The sequence below is a fragment of the Mandrillus leucophaeus genome, unplaced genomic scaffold, assembly GCF_000951045.1.
Source record: "Mandrillus leucophaeus isolate KB7577 unplaced genomic scaffold, Mleu.le_1.0 Scaffold192, whole genome shotgun sequence".
Lineage (NCBI taxonomy): Eukaryota > Metazoa > Chordata > Mammalia > Primates > Cercopithecidae > Mandrillus > Mandrillus leucophaeus.
The window spans coordinates 1,040,381-1,060,171 of NW_012101943.1; the positions used below are offsets into that span (position 1 = coordinate 1,040,381).

The 19,791-nt window shown below is 38.4% G+C and overlaps 1 protein-coding gene across 1 annotated transcript in view; it reads left to right on the top strand.

Moving 5' to 3' along the window:
* Nucleotides 1–17,501: 17,501 nt before the first annotated feature.
* Nucleotides 17,502–19,791, top strand: part of SYT16 (synaptotagmin XVI) — a 115,185-nt gene continuing 112,895 nt past the window's right edge. Inside the window, exon 1 of the mRNA XM_011978275.1 lies at nucleotides 17,502–17,862. The gene's annotated coding sequence lies outside the window, so the exon portion shown is untranslated. The remainder of the gene's footprint in view (nucleotides 17,863–19,791) is intronic.

Below are 19,791 nucleotides of genomic sequence, written 5' to 3' on the forward strand. Positions count from 1 at the left end.
CAAATTCTAAAATATTAGCAGTCAAAACTATAATTTGAATTTCTTATATGGATGGCATGAATTATTAATTTTCTTATTGCTGTTGATAACCATGATCAAATTGCACAGTTGGATTTGCAAAATGTATCCAGGAAATGACTTTTCCTCCAATTGCCAATGTTGATAGAAATATCTATCTGAAAATTTGTCTCAAGTGATGATTGTGTAAGCTTTAGGCAGCTGCATTTTTGGAGACTTGCTTTTATAACACTGGTCCACCATGTCCAGCTAAACCCATTTGATTGGACTCTCTCTTTATTGTGTGTTTGAAGTTGAATATTGGGCTGAGGACAGGAGCAAGAAGAGTTGTACTCCAGGTAGAAGAAAGTACACATTCAAAGATATAGATGTCTCTCAACTAAGGAGCCAGCATCGCAGGATGTACTGGCCAACAGTCCTTTTCCTTTCCCCTGTACACAGTCTTGGGGGATGTCAACCAGAGTCAGGATTTGTAGAGTATTTATCATTTCTCATTAACAAAAGTAAAGATTCTGAATAGCATTGATCATAATTTGTTAGAACGGAAACTTAGGTCACTCTCATTGTGATAATATTTTTTTCTTTGTGTTCTCTCGCCAGTCACTCCTGAAGCCATTGGCTTCTTGTCTGCCGTTGGGGTCTTTATTGTTCTTCTGGCTGTCCTCTTCCTCTTCATCAACAAGAAACTGTGTTTCGAAACGATAGGAGGCCTTCCTTTCCTGGAGCATCGAGGGAAAAGAAAGCAATCTAAAGACAAGACTGGGATTCGCAAGGGGCTGGGTAAGCATTACGCTTCAGATTCTCCTGGGCTCGGCAACTTGCTGTGGTGTGGGTCAGGGTGGACATGATGAATTGACTTTGCTAAAGAATACGTTATCTTTATGAAAGTAATGTTCTCCTTAGAGTTCGAGGAGCAGATGGGAAGAGGCTCTGACCACCACTTCCCATTTTCTTAGCTCTTTAGAAGTCTCTGTTGAGTTTTCCTCTGATGAATGCTTGAAGAAAAAATATGTGTTCTGTTTGACAAGAGCTTTAATGCGTTTTAGTCTCATGATGTTAGAACGATGTTGACATTTCACTTGTTAGTTGTTTTTGAGATTTTTCAGTGCTCAGGACCGTGTCTCACCTTGTATGGCAATGGTCACTTTTCCAAAGGGAGATTTTTACTCTTTAAGCTCACTGAGTATACTGTGTCATTTACTCACTGCCTTCAATTTGATGAGGGAAAAATAACACACTTAAAGAAATAATTGGCTTCCTGCTCTTAGAGGATATACTCTATTTTCAATTGCTGAAGCACAGAACTTTGCGATACAGGATGTTCTCACAGAGGGATGGTTATCACACAGATGTGGGACATTTAAAGAGAGTACTCTTATCTTACAGATAATAACTTTGCTGTTTTTTTATCAGTCTGATTATTACTCTCCTTTTCCATACCCCACAAGGTATGGGGCATGATGTACCTGGTCAAGGAGCAACCTTACATTTTTTTCGAGTGAAGGGAAGGTCTTGAGGAGAGTACCCTCCAGGTATCCTACGTTCTTGGTGTGTTCTAAGTATGCCTGGATCAAGGGGAATATTTGGCTTACTGATATGGCAGCTTTTGTAGCCATGGATAGTTCAGCTTTTTTGCCTTGTTATAAGAAAGGCATAATGTAGGAATAAAGGCATTTATCTATTGCTTATAACAAATTATCCCAAAACTTAGTAACTTAAAACAATAAAAATTCATTGTCTAACAGTTCTTGAAGTTCAGAAATTGAGGAGTGGCTTAGCTGGGTTATTCTAGATCAGGGTCTGTTGTAAGGCTGCAGTTAGAATGTCATCTGAAGGCTTCAGTTAGAATGTCATCTGAAGGCTGCAGTTAGAATGTCATCTGAAGGCTTCAGTTAGAATGTCATCTGAAGGCTGCAGTTAGAATGTCGTCTGAAGGCTTCAGTTAGAATGTCATTTGAAGGCTGGACTGTGGCTGTCAGAGTCCCCTCCGGGATGGCAAAAGGCCTCAGATCAGATCCACGTGGAACCCTCCACAAGGCTTCTTGAGTGCTTTATGATGTGGCAGCTGGCTTTCCCTGGAGTGAGAGATCCATAAGAAAGCAAGGAGGAGCCACCACTCTTTTTATGCCCTAGCATAGGAAGTCTTACAATGTCACTTTTATCACATTGTGTTTGTTCACTGAGCACAGCTCAAGCTCAAAGTTTGGGAAATTCAGTTCTACTTTTTGAGGAGAACAGTATCAAAGAGTGTGAGGACATATTTTTAAATCTCTATGTGAGATAATAATAATGAGAGAGGTGTAAATTGCAGATTTGGCAATTGCTTTGGCATTCCTGCTGTTGCATTGGCCTTATTTTTTGAACTTCCCATGGGACATATGACTTATTCTGAAAATAGAATGGAATATTTTAAATAGAGCTTGCTATGCAAAAGCTGGGACTTATGAATGATTTAGACACTACTGTCCCAGCTGGGACATAGGTGAGTGAGATGAACAGATGTCTGTTTGGCCATGGGTTGGTATGAAGGTAGGATTCATCATGATTCTGTTTCTCTCCCTTCAGCAGCTGGCTGTCACTCATTATGTGACCTTGGCAAATTATGGAACCATTATGAACTTCAGTTTCCTTGTTTGCATATTGGGATTATCAGTACGTCTCTCATAGGGTCAACCTAGATTAAATTAATTAATTCTGTAGAGACACCAGCATAGTGCCTATAGCAATGCAACAGCAATAGCAAGTCACAGTGATGGCTGCTAGGAATGACATTACACATTCATGAATTGTATTCATTACTTAAATTGGTAGGTTAAAGTTGGTGATGTTTTCTCCTTTGCAAACTATAATGGGTATGAGGAACTGAAGTTAGAACTATTTAAAATATTTCCTTTTTGTCTCGTTTGACATTTTATCTGAATATTTTAGAGACAATTATGAATTATACTTGCAAATAAGTTGAGGTTTTAAGAATGTTGAAACAATAACAATAAAGCATGAACAAAAGCTGTTCGCTCAGGAAACACTGAAAAATACATATCTCAAATTCAGAGTGGGGTCATGTAAAGGGAGCTTTAAAAATAGTTTCTTCAAGAGCATCCCCAAATTATAATGTCTAAAAAGCAAACACCTTCACTTTGACATTTCTCCTTTTACAAGTTTAATTATTGTTATCAAAAGTCTTTGAAAAACATGCTTCTACCCCAGATTTTGTCTAACCTTTGATATTTGCCTTAATTATCCTCAGAGTACTGATTTCTCGGTGAAGTTGGGATGTTCTTAACGTATTTTGACAAACATAAAGAAGGAAGGCCGGCAGCCTGGTGTGGTGGGAAGAAGCCCAGTACAGACAGACAGAGCTTAGTTTTGCCACTAATTGGCCACGATATTTTGGGAAACTCACTTCACCTCTCTGAGCCTTAAGTCCTCATTTGCAGATTGATGAGTCTGGACTAGGCTTCTCCCATTCTCATTCTGTGATTCTGTTTGGTTCTTCGGGTTACCATAGCAACTTCTTCTCTAGCTTTCAGTCTATGAATGGAAGATAACTAATACAAATGAGACCATCCTACTCTTAGATTAAACCATATGAGATTGCCATTTTTGTTGATCAAAAAATGATAGAATATCAGAAACTGAATGAATCATTTTAATCTAATATATGTGATGTTCTGAAGAATAAAATAATTCTTTTCGATTATGTGGTAACACCAGAGAGGCAAGAGTGGATGTTTATTTTCCAAACCTACTATGCAAAATGATTTGCTTGACAAAAATACCTTGCTTTCCTTTAGGCTATATATATTTTAAAGTTTAAAGAATTTACAGACGTCATTCTGCCTGGATTTAGGCAAGGGGGCAAAGAAACTGGAATGGTGTTTTCCTAATCACATAGGTAATAGTAATAATAATAATACAGATAATGATCATTGGTAACTATCATTTATTTAGCAATTACTATTATCAAGTATTTTACATGCATTGTTATTCTAAGTATTTTACATGCATTATTTGATTTCTTTATGTAGTGTTCTTGTGTTGTTCATTGACAATGATTGCTTTGGGGGAAGGATGAATATCAGTTGGAACAAAAAAGCCAATATTCAGATTTGAGATAAAAAATTGATTAAAAATAAAAATTTCACAGTGAGATAATAGTTTTTAAAAGAAGCTCAGCTTTGAGAGAAGAGGGGGAGAGAGAGAGAATATTTTTGTTGTTTTGTTTTGTTTGCTGTCCCCCCGCAAAAAAAACTTTATATTCCAAAAGCAAAATTTAGGAGTTGGTACAAAGAGCTTCATTTTAAGAGGCACAATATAGAAAGCATAGACAATGTAACATGAGGACATTTCCTCCCAGGCAGGCAAGGGAAGAAGAATGCCCTTCCTCTTCTGGAAAGGGCAGACCATGACTTGAAAAGGTGAAAGGAAAGAGATTTGGAGACCATGAAATGTTTCCTGGACCAGACCCTGAGAAGGAGGACAGATGTGGGACCCAGTCAGGCCAGTTGTGATAAGAAGGTTGGAATTCAGCACGCCCCACAAAGAGTTGGAAAGGAGAGTGCCGCGTGCTTCTTTTTGGAATTGTGGCAGGAGACTGCCTCACTGGTGTCCCATGTAGGCCTGGGGGGCTGTGGTGGGGCGAATATACTGGTGGTGCTGGAGGGAGAGAGAACTTGACAAGACGCCGCTGCTACAGTTCCTCTGGTGAGCAGGAGAACACTTGTTTTAGAAATTTCTGCCTGACCCTGGCGGTGGGAGCAGGGGCAAAGAAGATAGCAGAGGAATGAGTCAATGTGCCTGCCGGCAGTTATTGCAGCTTGCCATGAGGTGGGCCTGTATTGGAGGCTGGAGGATGAACAGTCCAAGGCCTTTTGTAGTCAGAGCTGGCTTCATGGGCATGGAACTGCACAACTGCCCAAAGCCTACACTTAGAAGGGCCCCTGTGCTTGGCTTAGTGATGATGTGCTGTTGCAGTCTTGAAATTCTTGTGATTTTCAAGGGCCCTGCATTTTCATTTTGCACTGAGTCTTGCAAATTATATAGCTTGTGCTGCCTAGGGTCATCACCAAGAGGTACTCCTGCTATGGAATGCTGTAAGGCAGAGGTTGATTCTCCTGGAGTCAGCAGGAGCCAGCAGGAACAGCACATCATGTTAAATAAACTCACACCAATGCCCAGAGGTTCTCTGCTGTAAGAGAACTTGAAGGTGGGAGTGGAAATCCCAAAGACTGATACTTTATCCAAAATGAAATTGACTGAGTTACTTTGAGTGGCAAGTTTAAGTTTAGTTTCTCAACACTGAGCATGGGAAGGTAGAGGATTCTCCAGAGAAAGATAAGAGCACTGAGTAAGTAAGGAAACAGGTTTTGTACATTGTGGCAAAGCTGGTGCTTAGCTGGAGCTCAGAAGGATGGTTGCTAAAATGTGACAATTTATCCCTACCAGTTGGTAGAAAGACCCAACTAGCTGGTTCCTGCACAAGATTACCCTCTCCTCTCTACCTGCAACTAAACAGCTACCTTCTGAGTCAGCAGGGGCTTCTGACCTGCCCCAGCAGCTGTGGCCAGATTCTTTTTGCTTGGGCCATAATGACTGCTGTTATCAAATACTTTTCATTTTATTTCTGCATTTAGGTGAGAGTATGTTTAAGTACAGGTGCTCCTCCACCAAATATTTTTCATTTTATTTCTGCATTTAGGTGAGAGTATGTTCAAGTACACGTGCTCCTCCACTTACAATGGGGTTAATTACAGATAAACTCATCATAAATCGAGAATTTTAGATAAAGACAAAAAAAATATGTTAAACCAGTGTAAGTTGGGGACCATCTGTGCACCTTTCCCACTCACAATTCAACAAACAGGTGCTAGTATCATCTCCATTTTATAGATGAGAAAACCGAGGTGAGAGAGATGAATTCTTTTTTTTTTTTTCAAGCTATTAAGTGGCAAGGCTGGGACTCAGACTAAACATTGCCTGACCCCAGTGGCCAACATCTTAATTGCCACATGTATCAGTCCATTTTCATACTGCTATAAGGAACTGCCTGAGACTCGGTAATTTATAAAGAAAAAAGGTTTAATTGACTCACAAATCAGCATGACTGGAGAGGCCTCAGTAAACTTAATCATGGTGGAAGGTGAAGGGGAGGCAGGAGCCTTCTTCACAAGGCAGCTGGAAGGAGAGGTGCTAAGTGAAGGGGGAAGACTGCCTTATAAAACCATCAGGTATTGTGAGAGCTCACTCACTATCATGAGAACAGCATGAGAGAAACCATCCCCATGATTCAATTACCTCCACCTAGTTTCTCTCTTGACATGTGGGGATTATGAGGATCCTATTTGGTTCTTAGGGTTACAATAACAATTTCTCCTCTAGCTCTGAGGATTACAATTCAAGATGAGGTTTGGGTGGGGACACAAAGCCTAACCATATCATTCTGCCCCTGGTTCCCCCCAAATCTCATGTCTCTCTCACATTTCAAACCAATAATGCCTTCCCAACAGTCCCCCAAAGTCTTAACTCATTTCAGCATTAACTCAAAAGTCCAAGTCCAAAGTCTCATCTGAGACAAGGCAAATCCCTTTCACCTATGAGCCTGTAAAATCAAAAGCAAGTTAGTTACTTCCTAGATACAGTGCAGATACAGGCATTGGGTAAATACACCCATTCCGAATGGGAGAAATTGGCCAAAACAGAAGGGCTACAGGCCCCATGCAGGTCCAAAATTCAGTGGGACAGTCAAATCTTAAAGCTCTGAAATGATTTCCTTTGAATCCATAGCTCACATCCAGGTCAGGCTGATGCAAGAGGTGGGTTCCCATGGTCTTTGGCAGCTCTGTCCCTGTGGCTCTGCAGCGTACAGTCCTCCTCCTGGTTACTTTCATGGGCTGGCATTGAGTGGCTGTGGCTTTTCTAGGCACACAGTGCAAGCTGTTGGTGGATCTCCCATTCTTGGGTCTGGAGGACAGGGGCCCTCTTCTTGCAGATTATTAAGTAGTGCCCCAGTGGAGACCCTGTGTGGGAGCTTCCACCCCACATTTCCCTTTCTCATTTCTGGAGTAGAGGTTCTCCATGAGGGCTCAGCTCCTGTGGCAAACTTCTGCCTGGACATCCACACATTTTCATACATCCTCTGAAATCTAGGCAGAGATTCCCAAACTTCAATTCTTGACTTCTGTGCACCCACAGACCCAACACATGAAAGCTACCAAGACTTGGGGCTTGTACCCTCTGAAGCAATACCCTGAGCTGTATGTTGGCCTCTTTTAACCATGACTGGGATGCAGGGCACCAACTCCCAAGACTGTACAAAACAGCAAGGCCCTGGGCCTGTCCCACAAAACATTTTGTCCTCTTAGGCCTCCAAGCCTGTGATGGGAAGTGCTGCCATGAGGACCTCTGACATGCCCTGGAGACATTTTCCCCATTGTCTTGGTGATTTACATTTGACTTGTTATTACTTCTACAAATTTCTGCAGCCAGCTTGAATTTCTGCCCAGAAAATTTAAAAAAATTTTCTTTCTATTGCATAGTCAGGATGCAAATTTTCCAAACTTATGCTCTGCTTCCCTTTTAAACATAAGTTTTAAATTCAGATAATTTCTCTCAAGTTCAAAGTCCCATAGATCTCTAAGGCCCTAGGGCAGGGGCAAAAGGCTGCTAGTCTCTTTGCTAAAGCCTAGCAAGAGTGGCCTTTGCTCCAGTTTCCAGGAAGTTCCTCATCTCCATCTGAGATCACCTCAGCCTGGATTTCATTGTCCACATCATTATTAGCATTTTGGTCAAAGCCATTCAACAAGTCTCTAGGAAGCTCCAAATTTTCTCACATCTTACTGTCTTCTTCTAAACTCTCCAAACTGTTCCGACCTCTGCCTGTTACCCAGTTCCGAAGTTGCTTCCACATTTTCAAGTATCTTTATAGCAGTACCCCACTCTTGGCAGTACCAATTTACTGTATTAGTCAATTTTCATACTGCTGTAAAGGACTGGCTGAAACTGGGTAATTTATAAATGAAAGAGGTTTAACAGACTCAGTTCAGCATAGCTGGAGAGATCTCAGGAAACTTAATCATAGCAAAAGGAGAGGGGGAAGCAGGCACCTTCTTTACAAGGCAGCAGGAAGAAGTGCCAAGCAAAGGGGGGATAGCTCCTTAGGAAACCATCATATCTCATGATACTCACTCACTATCATGAGAACAGCATGGGGGAAACCACCCCCATGTTTCAGTTACCTCCACCTGGTTTCTGCCTTGACACGTGGGGATTACAGTGATTATGACGATTACAATTCAAGATGAGATTTGGGTGGGGACACAAAGCCTTACCATTATCACCCCAATTTTCTGCCCATCTAATCTTCCCAACATAATCCACTGCTTCATAGCTTTGAAGTAAACTTCTGGGATGAGAAAAATCAGAGAATGGAGGATTTGGGGGGTGTATTAGTTTCCTATGGCTGCCATAAAAAATAGCTACAAACTTATTGTCTTAAAACAACATAAATTATTTTTGCACAATTCTGGAGACCCATATTCTGAAATCAAGGTGTCAGCAGGGCCACAATCCCTGCAGACTCTAGGGAGAATCTGTTTCATGCCTTGCTCCTAGCTCCTTGTGGCTGCCAGCCATCCTTGGCATTCTTTGGCTTGTGGCTGCATCATTCCAATCTCTGCCTCTGTCTTCACATCACCTTCTTCTCTGTGTCATTAGTCACTGGAGTTAATCAAGGAATCTAGTCTCATCCCAAGATTCTTCATTTAATAACATGTGCAATGAAAGACTCTTTTTTTTTTTTCAAATAATATAACATGCATAGATTCCAGGGATTATGATATGGACATATCTTTGGGGAGCTACCATTTGGCCCACTATAACAGGAGAAGAAGGTGGAAGCCCCACTTGGCAGTGGTTTCCAATCTTTTCAAATAGGTTGATGAAAATTGGAGGCAAGATTCTCTTTTCTCAATTTTCCTCTAGCACTGGTATTCCACACTCCCCAACTGGGGTTATAATGATTCTTACAAAGGAAAGACATAACAAAAGCTTGTCAGACACTTATGATATAGAATGTAATTAGCAGTCAGGGTATTTTCTAACTGTAACCTCAGTTGAACTACACAGGATCTCAATTCTGGGAAGCTTTTAAAAACTACCAGTGTGAGGCTCACTGCAAATTAATTACATCACAACAGAGAGTGGCAGGGCAAACTTATAGCTTTAAAAAGAATGCCAGGTGATTTAAAGGTGTGGCCAGGTGGAGAACCATTGATGAAAAGGGATAGGCTTATTGTTAAGTTCCCCTTTTAAGTCAGGAAGGGAAGTGCTTGAGCAGAGTGTTAACACTGGACCAGTGCCCCTTTGCTGCTGCTCACACAAAGTATCCATCTGGCGGTTTCTCCACCTGGTTCCCTCTCTCACTGCTTCAGTCTACCTTGTGAGCAAACAAGGTTTTTCCTTTATGATGCTTTCCTCCTGACTGCCCCATATATATTGTGACACTACCAGCAGTTGACTTCTGCACAGGGAATAAAACATAGTTATTTAGGAAATTTGTCTACTCTATAAGATTATTCCAGTTTGTCAAATTATAACCAACTTTAATTTAAATTCAAGATTTCAAGACTTTTAGAAGTTTTTGGTGAATTTGGCCAAACAGAAGAGTCTGGCTGTCCCATCTCTGTATCTTTCAGTATCCTCTTAATGATTTGGATAACGTTCTGTTTTCCTTTTATACCCATATAAGGAAGAATAATGACAAATTTTGTAAAATGGTGTGAATCAGGATCTGAAACAGATGTAAAAATAAAAATAGATAGTATAGTAGCTTGATATAGGGATGTAGCAGTGGTCTTATTATTATCATTATTTTTGGCTCCTTGAGATGGAGAGGAACATTTAGCCATGTGCTCATCTTATAGTTGTAAATAACCATCGTCAGCTTCTTCATACTTCATATTTAGTATGATTGATGAATTAGGCAGAAAAAGGCATTTTTCAGGATAATGTAAAATCAGCACAATCCATAGTCTTCTTTCCTGGGGCATTTTGTTGCCTTCTTTAGCAATGAATTTTCTTTTACCTGTACCCAGAGTCTAGGTTCCTTCACCTGCAGGTCTGTGCAGTGACTTCCTTTTAGGCATGTCCTACTCAAATGAATCTTAAATGAATCAAATATCTTGGAATAAAGAAAAGGACATATTCCCCTCCTTTTCTTTTTAATTAGATGATTAAAAATAAACTCTGGCCAGGCTCAGTGACTCATGACTATAATGCCAGCACTTTGGGAGGCCAAGGCGGGTGGATCACAAGGTCAAGAGATTGAGACCATCCTGGCCAACATGGTGAAACCCCATTTCTACTAAAAATACAAAAATTAGCTGGATGTGGTGGCATGCGTCTGTAGTCCCTGCTATGCGGGAGGCTAAGGCAGGAGAATGGCTTGAACCCGGAGGCAGAGGTTGCAGTGAGTCGAGATTGTGCCACTGCACTCCAGCCTGGTGACAGAGTGAGACTCTGTCTCGAAAAGAAAAAAAAATTCCACTGGGATACCTTTTGACAGTCTATAGAATTGCACAATAAGTTTTAGAATTGAGTTTTCAATCCCTAATTGTTTTAGAATTAAGGATTGAATGCTCTTTAGAAAACTGATATCTTCTACATTTCCCCCAAGCCCTCCACTTTTGTAGTTTTTTGTCCTGAAATAATAGGATACTTAAAATGTCCCCTTTATACTTATTGTGTCACCCTTCTCCACTGGGACATACATAAAACAAAACCCAACTGGAAGGGTGGTCCCTAGTGTGGGAAGGACACTTGCGAGTAATATAAGTTACAAGGTATTTTTTCTTCTGATTTTAATATCTTAATTTGCATAGAATATACATTTCTGTCACTATGGGTTACATTATATTGCACTGTGAAATTGCTGTTTTTGTAGGTGAGAAGTTTCATATGGTTCAACCTAATATATGATATTAAACATTTGAAAATTGAGGAACTGTAAAAGTTTATTTGAACATCAGGACAAGCCTTGATATATCTCATTGCAATGTGTAGTTACTGGTTTTGGTTACTTGATTAAGGCACAAATAATTGAGAATTGATATTAATCTTATATTTTGCTTTAAAAATATATATAGGCTTATAATAATTCAGATGGGCCCATCACCTGTTTGGTGGGTGCAAATTCCAAAAAACTCAGGTGAGAGATTACTGGTTTGAGAATATTTATTCATCCATTCAACATTATTCATTGTGAATCTGTGTCATGCCACAAATTGTGCTAAGTGCTGGAAACAAAATGGTGAAAAAGAGAGATGTAGTTCCTACTCTTTTGGAAATTACATGCTTTTGATGAAGACAGGGAAACACAAAACCAAAAATAAAGAGGCAAATAAATAAAGTAATTATGGATTGTTATAAACATGGTAGGGGCTTAACAAAAGACTAATTGACAGGACAGGGAGATATACTTTAGATAGGACTGAGATCATCTTGCTCTTTGCTGGGCAGACAAACTGGAAATTCTGTAATGGCTATAGGGAGCTCTATTAGGGAGAGTTTTTCCAGAGAAACAGTACCAACATTGTGTGTGTGTGTGTGTGTGTGTGTGTTTGTGGTTGTGTTTAGAGAGAAAGAGAAAGAGATTTTAAGGAATTAGCTTACATGATCATGGAAGCTGGCAAGTGTAAAATCTGCAAGTTGAGCTGATAGACTGGAGATCTAAGCAACAGCTAATTTTGCACTTCCAGTCTGAAGACTGTCTGCTGCACAATTCCTTCTTGCTTGTGGGAGGTCAGTTTTTGTACCATTAAGGACTTCAGTGAATTGGATGAGGCCCACCCACATTATGGAGGTCTATCTGCTTTGCATAGAGGTCACTGAATTAATTATTAATCTCATCTACAATAATATTATCACAGAAACATCCAGACTAACAATTGACCAAATATATGGGCGCCATGGCTTAGCCATACGGATGCATAAAATTAACCATCATAGGATCTTACCTTCCATTCATCCGTATTTGTGTTTTGTTTCCTTCAGTATATTATGGTGGGGAGGTTGGGAAAAGAAAATCTTCACTAAAAAACTTATTATGGAAACGTTCAAACATACAAGAAAGTAGAGAGAAAAGTCATATAATGAACCCCATATGTCCATCACACAGCTTCAACAATTATTAACAAAGACAATTCATTTCCAAATGATACCCTCTTGTCTCCATTTTCTTGTTTCCCTGGCTCAGAGAACATCCCTTTAAAATCTCCATCCTGTATTATTTGTTTTCTGGCAACTTAGACATGGGTTATTGTCCCCTGCTTGAGAATTTGACCCAGCAAATGAACATGTTACACAGCCAGCTGATTGCTGGAGATGGAGGCATTAGATTCAAGGTTGGGAGGGAACTAGAAGTCATTTGACAGATCTGTGCACATTTACAGTTGGAATATGAGCAGCCCTACTTTCTGAGTTATTTACATAAGGGTGCATGGTGAGTTTCCTTAGAAACAGATTCTTCTTGGGGCATTTGAGCTTCCTCTGTGATGCTAGGATGGTAATAAAAACAAATCTGAAGCTCTCTTTAAGTATGAATTGCTGTGGAAATGTTTAACACCTAAGTTTGAGAGCTCCCTAAACACACATCACTATTTCAAAAGCTGCAGAAGATTTCCCTCATGCTTTTTCACTTTACCAATGACTGTGTAACATATGGGTGTATATATATATATTTAACATATATAGTTCTGAGTCTTATTTTTAGTAGAAGCTCTGGAGCCAGTCTATGTTTGAAATAGTCACAGCATGGAATTTTATGACTGAGAATTCTAGACAGCCCTCAGTAAACCTTGGTAGTCCACATAGACGCACTCAGTAAATGCTTTTTTCTTGGTTGATAGAAGTTCTTCCTTCAGTCCTGCAGCATGGGTGTATTAGTCCGTTTTCACACTGTTGATAAAGATATACCTGAGACTGGGCAATTTATAAAGAAAAAGAAGTGTAATGAACTCACAGTTTCACGTGACTGGGGAGGCCTCACAATCATGGCAAAAGGTGAAAGGTATGTCTTACGTGGCAGCAGGTAAGATAGAGAGAATGAGAGCCAAGTCAAAGGGATTTCCCCTTATAAAACCATCAGATCTTGTGAGACTTATTCACTACCAGAAGAACAGTATGGGGGAAACTGCCCCCAAGATTCAGTTATCTTCCACCAGGTGCCTCCCATAACACATGGGAATTATGGGAGCTATAGTTCAAGAAGAGATTTGGGTGGGGACATAGCCAGACCATATCAATGGGTCTCCAGGATGATCTCAGGCAGCCTGAAATGTACAGCTTTTTGCTGGAGACAGTGAAACTATCTCCCCCTACTTTGTGGGAAGTTTTGAAGGATTTTTGATGTAATGGAGATAAATATGTCATTTTCAATTATAGATGAAGACATTTTTTGTAAGTTTAAAGTTTGTGTGCTTGTCTGCACATGCTAAAGACTGGCATCATTAACAACAACTGTTCTCTCGATGGCATCTTCCAGAGAAATCTCTCTCCAAGATATATCCTGTCTGGAGGATACCATAGGTGGTAAAAGTTACATTTGTCAGAGGAATATTGGGGTTTTATGCTTCTCTTGTCAGCGAGACCCTAATGTTTATTCCACTTTAAAGAGATATATGCCTTAAATTAAAATCATAATTAGTTGATGGGTGAGAAGCAAGGAAAAGAGATTTTTGTGTTGTTTGGGTAGAATAAATTAGTAGAGGTGACTGTTTCTGCATTGAAGTGGGTGTCTATGAGTTTATATGCTTAACTAGCTATTACAGTAATCAGTTTTAAACCAGTTATTGGAGTAATAGGTTTACAATTTCATTACTTTCCTTAGCCTGACAGATTAAAGTAAAAGAAAGAGCATGTCTGTGTTTATACACTTCCATTAAAAATATATGTTTTCCTCTAAAGCCTACTTGAGGAGCAAATACCTTTTTCATAAAAGCTCTCATAATAATGGCAAGCTTTTGTTATTTCAGACTCTTTGATTGAAGTTTAATGAAAAGATGACAGGTATTTGAAGTGTGTGAATTTAGAAATTTGAAAAACATTTTGAATCTTATTTTCTTATAGTTTTTCTACTCTGGATCTCCTAAACAGTCTTGATACTTTTGAACAAATAATTTCAGGTTTTTTGTTTTTGTTTTTGTTTTTAGAGATAGGATCTTTCTATGTCATCCAGGCTAGAGTGCAATGGTATGATCATAGCTCACTGTCATCTCAACTTACTGGGCTCAAGCAATCCTTCAGCCTCAGTTTCCTAAGTAGCTTGGACTTCAGTGGCAAGCTACCACACCAAGTTAATTTTTCTATTTTTTCTAGAGATGGGGGTCTCACTATGTTGCCTAGGCTGGTCTTAAATTCCTGGCCTCAAGGAGTTCTCCCACCTTGGCCATTCAAAGTCTGAGGATAATAGGTGTGAGCTACTGCTCCTGGCTTAATGTCAGCTTTATTGAATGAAATTGCTATGTGATTAAAAACTGCTTATCTTTTTTGTTTTTCCCCAGTAAGCATTGACTACAGAGTGGTAATTTATAGTTGCCATTCCACAAAAGTGCAGAACATTTGATGGGAACAGGGTGATGAAGAGAACCTACATTTAGGGCATTAACCCTTTGAATATTTCTTTTCAAAATTATCTTGAAGCAAAATCCAAATCATGGCATTACAAGACATTACAGAAAGTATGGTGAAGCTTTCAATGTTTTACCTTGACTGTTTAACAGAAAGGTTTTTTAAAGATTTGCGTTTGATCTTCCCAAATCCCTCCATCCCCCTTCTGTCCCTAAACAATTAATGCCTATTAAAGCTACACTCAGTGCTTCTTTAGTCTGTATTGGAAAGATGTCAGAGTCCTGTTAAATTTTTATTTTTCCTACTGTTTGTTTTTGTGGTTAAAGACCTAACTGGTATTAATTTTAATAACATTTTAGGCCAAGAATTCCATTTAGAATTTCTCCAAAGAAGCTGAAATGAATCAAGTGTGTTTTTTTCTGTGGGACTGTGCTTAGAAATGGAAGCCAATGTGAAATGTCATTTTCATATCAGTTGGAAGGTTTTTCATTCCATTAGCTGCTCTATTGCAGGACTCATATTTATATTAAAATTCTTTTTGGCATGAAATTTTAGTATTTTGCTATCAGAAAGTAGAATCTTATTCACTATGGGTGATGGTAGTAAGTCTTAGTTGAATGTGAACTGAGCTATGCTAACAGAAGACTACAAGGTATTTGCTGTTCCCCAGTAAGCAAGATTCCACGTCTTTTAGTAAGAAATTGGAAGGATTCAAGGAGAAAGAGGAGGAAAAAGCAACAGACAGGCATTGTTGGCTTAAAATAGAAATATAACTAGCATTTTGGTTTAACTGAATAGATACAATCTGTATAACTATATATAACGCTATAAAATAGGTCACACATGTATGTAGAATTAGTTAAGAACATTTGGCTCCACTATCATGCCTAGAAAACAGTGCTTCCCAGTTCTTATGTGAAATTCCCTGCCAGTAGAAAGGGAAATGTAAAAGGAGTGTTTTCAAATATTCTTGGATTGGGGTCACTTTGGCTTGGTAGACCTGAGAGACATCATGTACCACTCACGTAACCTACTTATGTTTGCAACCACAAAGATCCCATTAAGGCTGCTGTTTTTGATGGAGTCCCAGGAGGATCTGATTATTAATGTTTGCCAGACACAGAAGCATTGACAATGTCATATTATTAGCATTACTATTCTAGCAGCCCAGTCATCAAGGACCCCAGGAGACCTCATTTTGCTAACCACTAATGAAGAAGATAAAATGTGTAGCAATAGTCACTTCAGTAATGAACAATTTTACAACCTGTTTAGTTTGAAGCTTGTGTAAACAAATGAGAAAATATAAGGAAAATATCAAACAGTTGTTAGCATTGATTTAGATAGGGACTTTCAATTTATGAATGCTGATGTGTTCATTCATTGGAGGGGGCCAGTATAAATTAGGATGTCAGGCTGTGTCCTAGGATCTAGAAGAAATATTTGCAATGAATTAGTAATTTGTGATGGAATGGTTTTCTGCCTATCAATAAAACTTCCATCAGATGAAAGATTTATATTTTCTCATCCCAGAGTGGGGACCAGATTAAAACCTGTTGTGTAATTGTTGGTTGTAGGGTATCTTTCAGAAACAGACCAATTTCAGCAATCTGTGCCTTTATAGAAGTGACACTGGGAAATAGAGATCCTTTTAAGACTCTGAAAAAGGTATAAAGATGATCTCCAGGAAAAACCTCATTCATTAGACATTTTGCAAATAGTTTAAAATTTATAAAAACCATCCCTAGATTTTATAGGAGGTTAACCTCCTGATTAAGCAGATCTAATTTATGGAGGCCAGTCTCAATTGAGTTCAGATTGATTTGATATAAATATTTCTTGAGTGACTTCTATGTGCTCGATATGGCTGCTAGATGCTAGAATTTGTGATTTGTTTATATCATAGTTATGTTTGAAACAAAATGAATTATATGTGTATTGGCTACCAACAGTAGTAACAAGTCCAGTGGAGGTGGCTAAGGGGAGCTCCCCAAGATCCTGCTTTAGAATGTTATTTTCAGAGAACATTGACAACTTACCAAGTGTAATTCTATCATTTGCAGGTGAAGAAATGGAAGCCCATGATATTAAACATATTTTTTGAGTTCATAAATAGTACAAAGGTGGAACTGGCTCATGGTGCCTGATACCTATTTTAGTGTCATTCCACTGTCTCTCCTAATCTCTTAATGAAAATAAAAAAGTGATTATAAGGTAAACAGACACCTGATTATTATTGTTATTTATTATTAAGTTGTTTAACCAGCTATAGAGTTTTTAAAATAGAAAATACAGAAGTAAGCTTTAGCTTTGCTCCGATCAAAAGACTAATAAATACCAAATTTATGATGTCTGAATGAATACAACTTATAGACATTCTCATTCTGATGGTGAATACTGGATATTTTTTCTTGAAATGTAAAGGATTGAATATTATTATTAGAACAAGTACTTTCATAGATTTGAATTTGGGAAAATATATTGAGGCCCTAATTGAAAATCTAGTTTTTAAAATATTAAATCATTTAAAATGATAAACATAAAATACTGTAGAAACATGTATAATGTGTTAAAAATGTTAACTGAAAGAAGCAATATGTAATTTTTGTGTATGTTTATATATGTGGAGCTATGTATTCAAATATTCAAAGATATTGATGGCCTGTTCTATGGTAGTCAGTTACTCTGCTTGATGCCGACAGCATGGCAAAGACAACAATTAACCTACTCCCTGATCTCATAGAACTTCTTGTTTAGTGAGAAAGACAGATATTAAAAGGAAATAATTTTATAATTCATCAATAAGCTACAATTATAATAAGTGTTAATAAGAAATAAGAGGTGTTATGAGAGAATATTTCAGTGACATCATTTAGTATGGATTATGGCGGGGGGAAAACATTGTGAAAAGTGAAGTGTAACGTGGGACCTGAAAGGAGATGGATAGGCACTGTCAGGGTCGGGGATCCTGGAGGGAGAAGAGCTTTCTCAGCCTGTGAGAGGAGCCTGGTGAAGTCAGCAACTAAAAGGAGGAGGTGAGATGCCCCAGCATAAAGAGCAAATAGTGCTTAAAGACAAGATGGAGCCAACCAGGCATGGCCTTCTGAGTCCTGTGAATTTTGAACTTTGTCATAAGTGTAATGGGAAGCCATTTTAAACACTGAATGACGTGATCAAATATGCATCTTAGAAAAATCACAAAGTTCATTTTGTGGAAATGGGGTAGGAGTGAATGCAACGGGGTCATTTAAGAGGCTGTTGAAGTGGTTCAATTGGGAAATAATGGTGACTTGGACTCAAGTATTACCTGTTTAGGTGGCAGAAGGCCATAGAGTTCAGAGTTATTTAGATGAAAGAATGGGTAGGCCTTGGTAATAAATTCTGAAGGAGAAAGAGTTGTCAAAGGTAATTATTAGTTTTCTATATAACCTCAGGATAACTGTGCAAATTACAAGGAAAACGATAGAAGAAATGTGCAAAAATAATTGGAGTTGTGTGAAGGTGGAGGGATTGTGAATGATTTTTTTTCCTTTTTTTTTTTAACCAAATTTTTATAAGGCTAATATTACTATTATAATTAGTTAAAAAAAAAAAAAAACCTTTAACAAACACTGAATGATTGCTGATATTTAGAATATTTTTAAATCTATCTCAAGAGGGTTACAGTGACCTTAGTTCCGTCAGTTTTGACCTACTTTTGAGCCTAGTGCCTTTTCAAGTGATACAAATGATGTTTCCATCTGTGCTTTGGGGACAAAAATGAGTAATCTGGTATATCTTATAGTCTGGAAGTAATTCTTATTAATTGTGTCTGCATTTTGCCTTCTTCAATTTTATTACATTACCTCCTAATTATGTTGCTTCATACTGTGGATGTTATTTGAGATTTCAGAATCTCCTCTACTGGGGGCCAGTAGATGTGCCCCGATGGCCCTGGAGCACAGATGCCCTTTTGGAAAAGGTCTGTAGTGATTGCTTTAGACTGGATGATGATAAGATTCTTCCTCATTTTGGTTGGGGTTTTAAAAGGGCAAGTGTAGTTAAATAGAATTCATTCTTTTTTCATAAAAATTTTATTATATGTGTATCTGAAAATGGATTTCTGTGCAAGAGGGGTGATAGTCTCTTTAAAAATACTGTGTCATTAAAGCCATGTTAAATAGTCCCTCTGGAGATACTGAAGACCTTATGTGTTTATATAACCACTGACTATTTGCAGAGCATGTTTAAATCTCTGCCTTGGATATAATAAATACTCAAAAATACTCAATGGGCTTATGAAATCTAAGGAATACTTACAATGTGCTATTGCTATAATGTTATAAACCTTGAGCAATGTAAAACTTTTATTGAGCCAGTCCTAGTTCGTTTGAGATCATCATGCTCCAAAGCTATTTGTTGGGTAGAGTTTAAAAATACATTTAAATTTAACCCTTACTTGACTTAAGCATAAGTTTATAATCTTTTTAAACTTCATTATGCTTATTTTTAAAAGTAACTGTGACATTTTACATTTTTTAAAGCATTCCATCAGTGAAACAGGCAACTGTGGTGTACTAGAAACAGAATAAACTTTAGAGCTAGACAAACCTGGATTTGAACCCCACGCTTGCCACTTAGGAAAATCACTTTACCTTTTTTATTTCTAATTTCTTTACTATCTAATTGCAATTTTTTAAAAGATTTGGAGTAATGGTTAAAGTAAGAATTTGGAATTCAACAAAGGAGGATGGAAATACCAGTTCCACCTGTGTTATAGATATAAACCTAGGGCAAGTCACTTACCCTTTCTGAGCCTCAGTTTTTCCAACTGTAAAATGGGAAGGCCAATGTTTTCCACAAAGAGTTTTTATTCATGTAAGTTGTCAAAAAGTATTGCGTACTATACAGTGTTTGGAAAATGCTTGATATATTGATAGTACCATTTTTTCCCCATGGTATTAACTCATTAGGGAAAGATGATAAGAGTTTAATATATTTTTACCTTTTGAAATATCATGAATTTGGGATTAATATTGAATACCTGATGTTGAGTGCCTGTTAATACTGGGCTCTGTTATAGGTGCTTAAACATTGTCTATGTAATCCCAGCACTTTGGGAGGCTGAGGCGGGCGGATCACCTGAGGTCAGGAGTTTGAGACCAGCCTGGC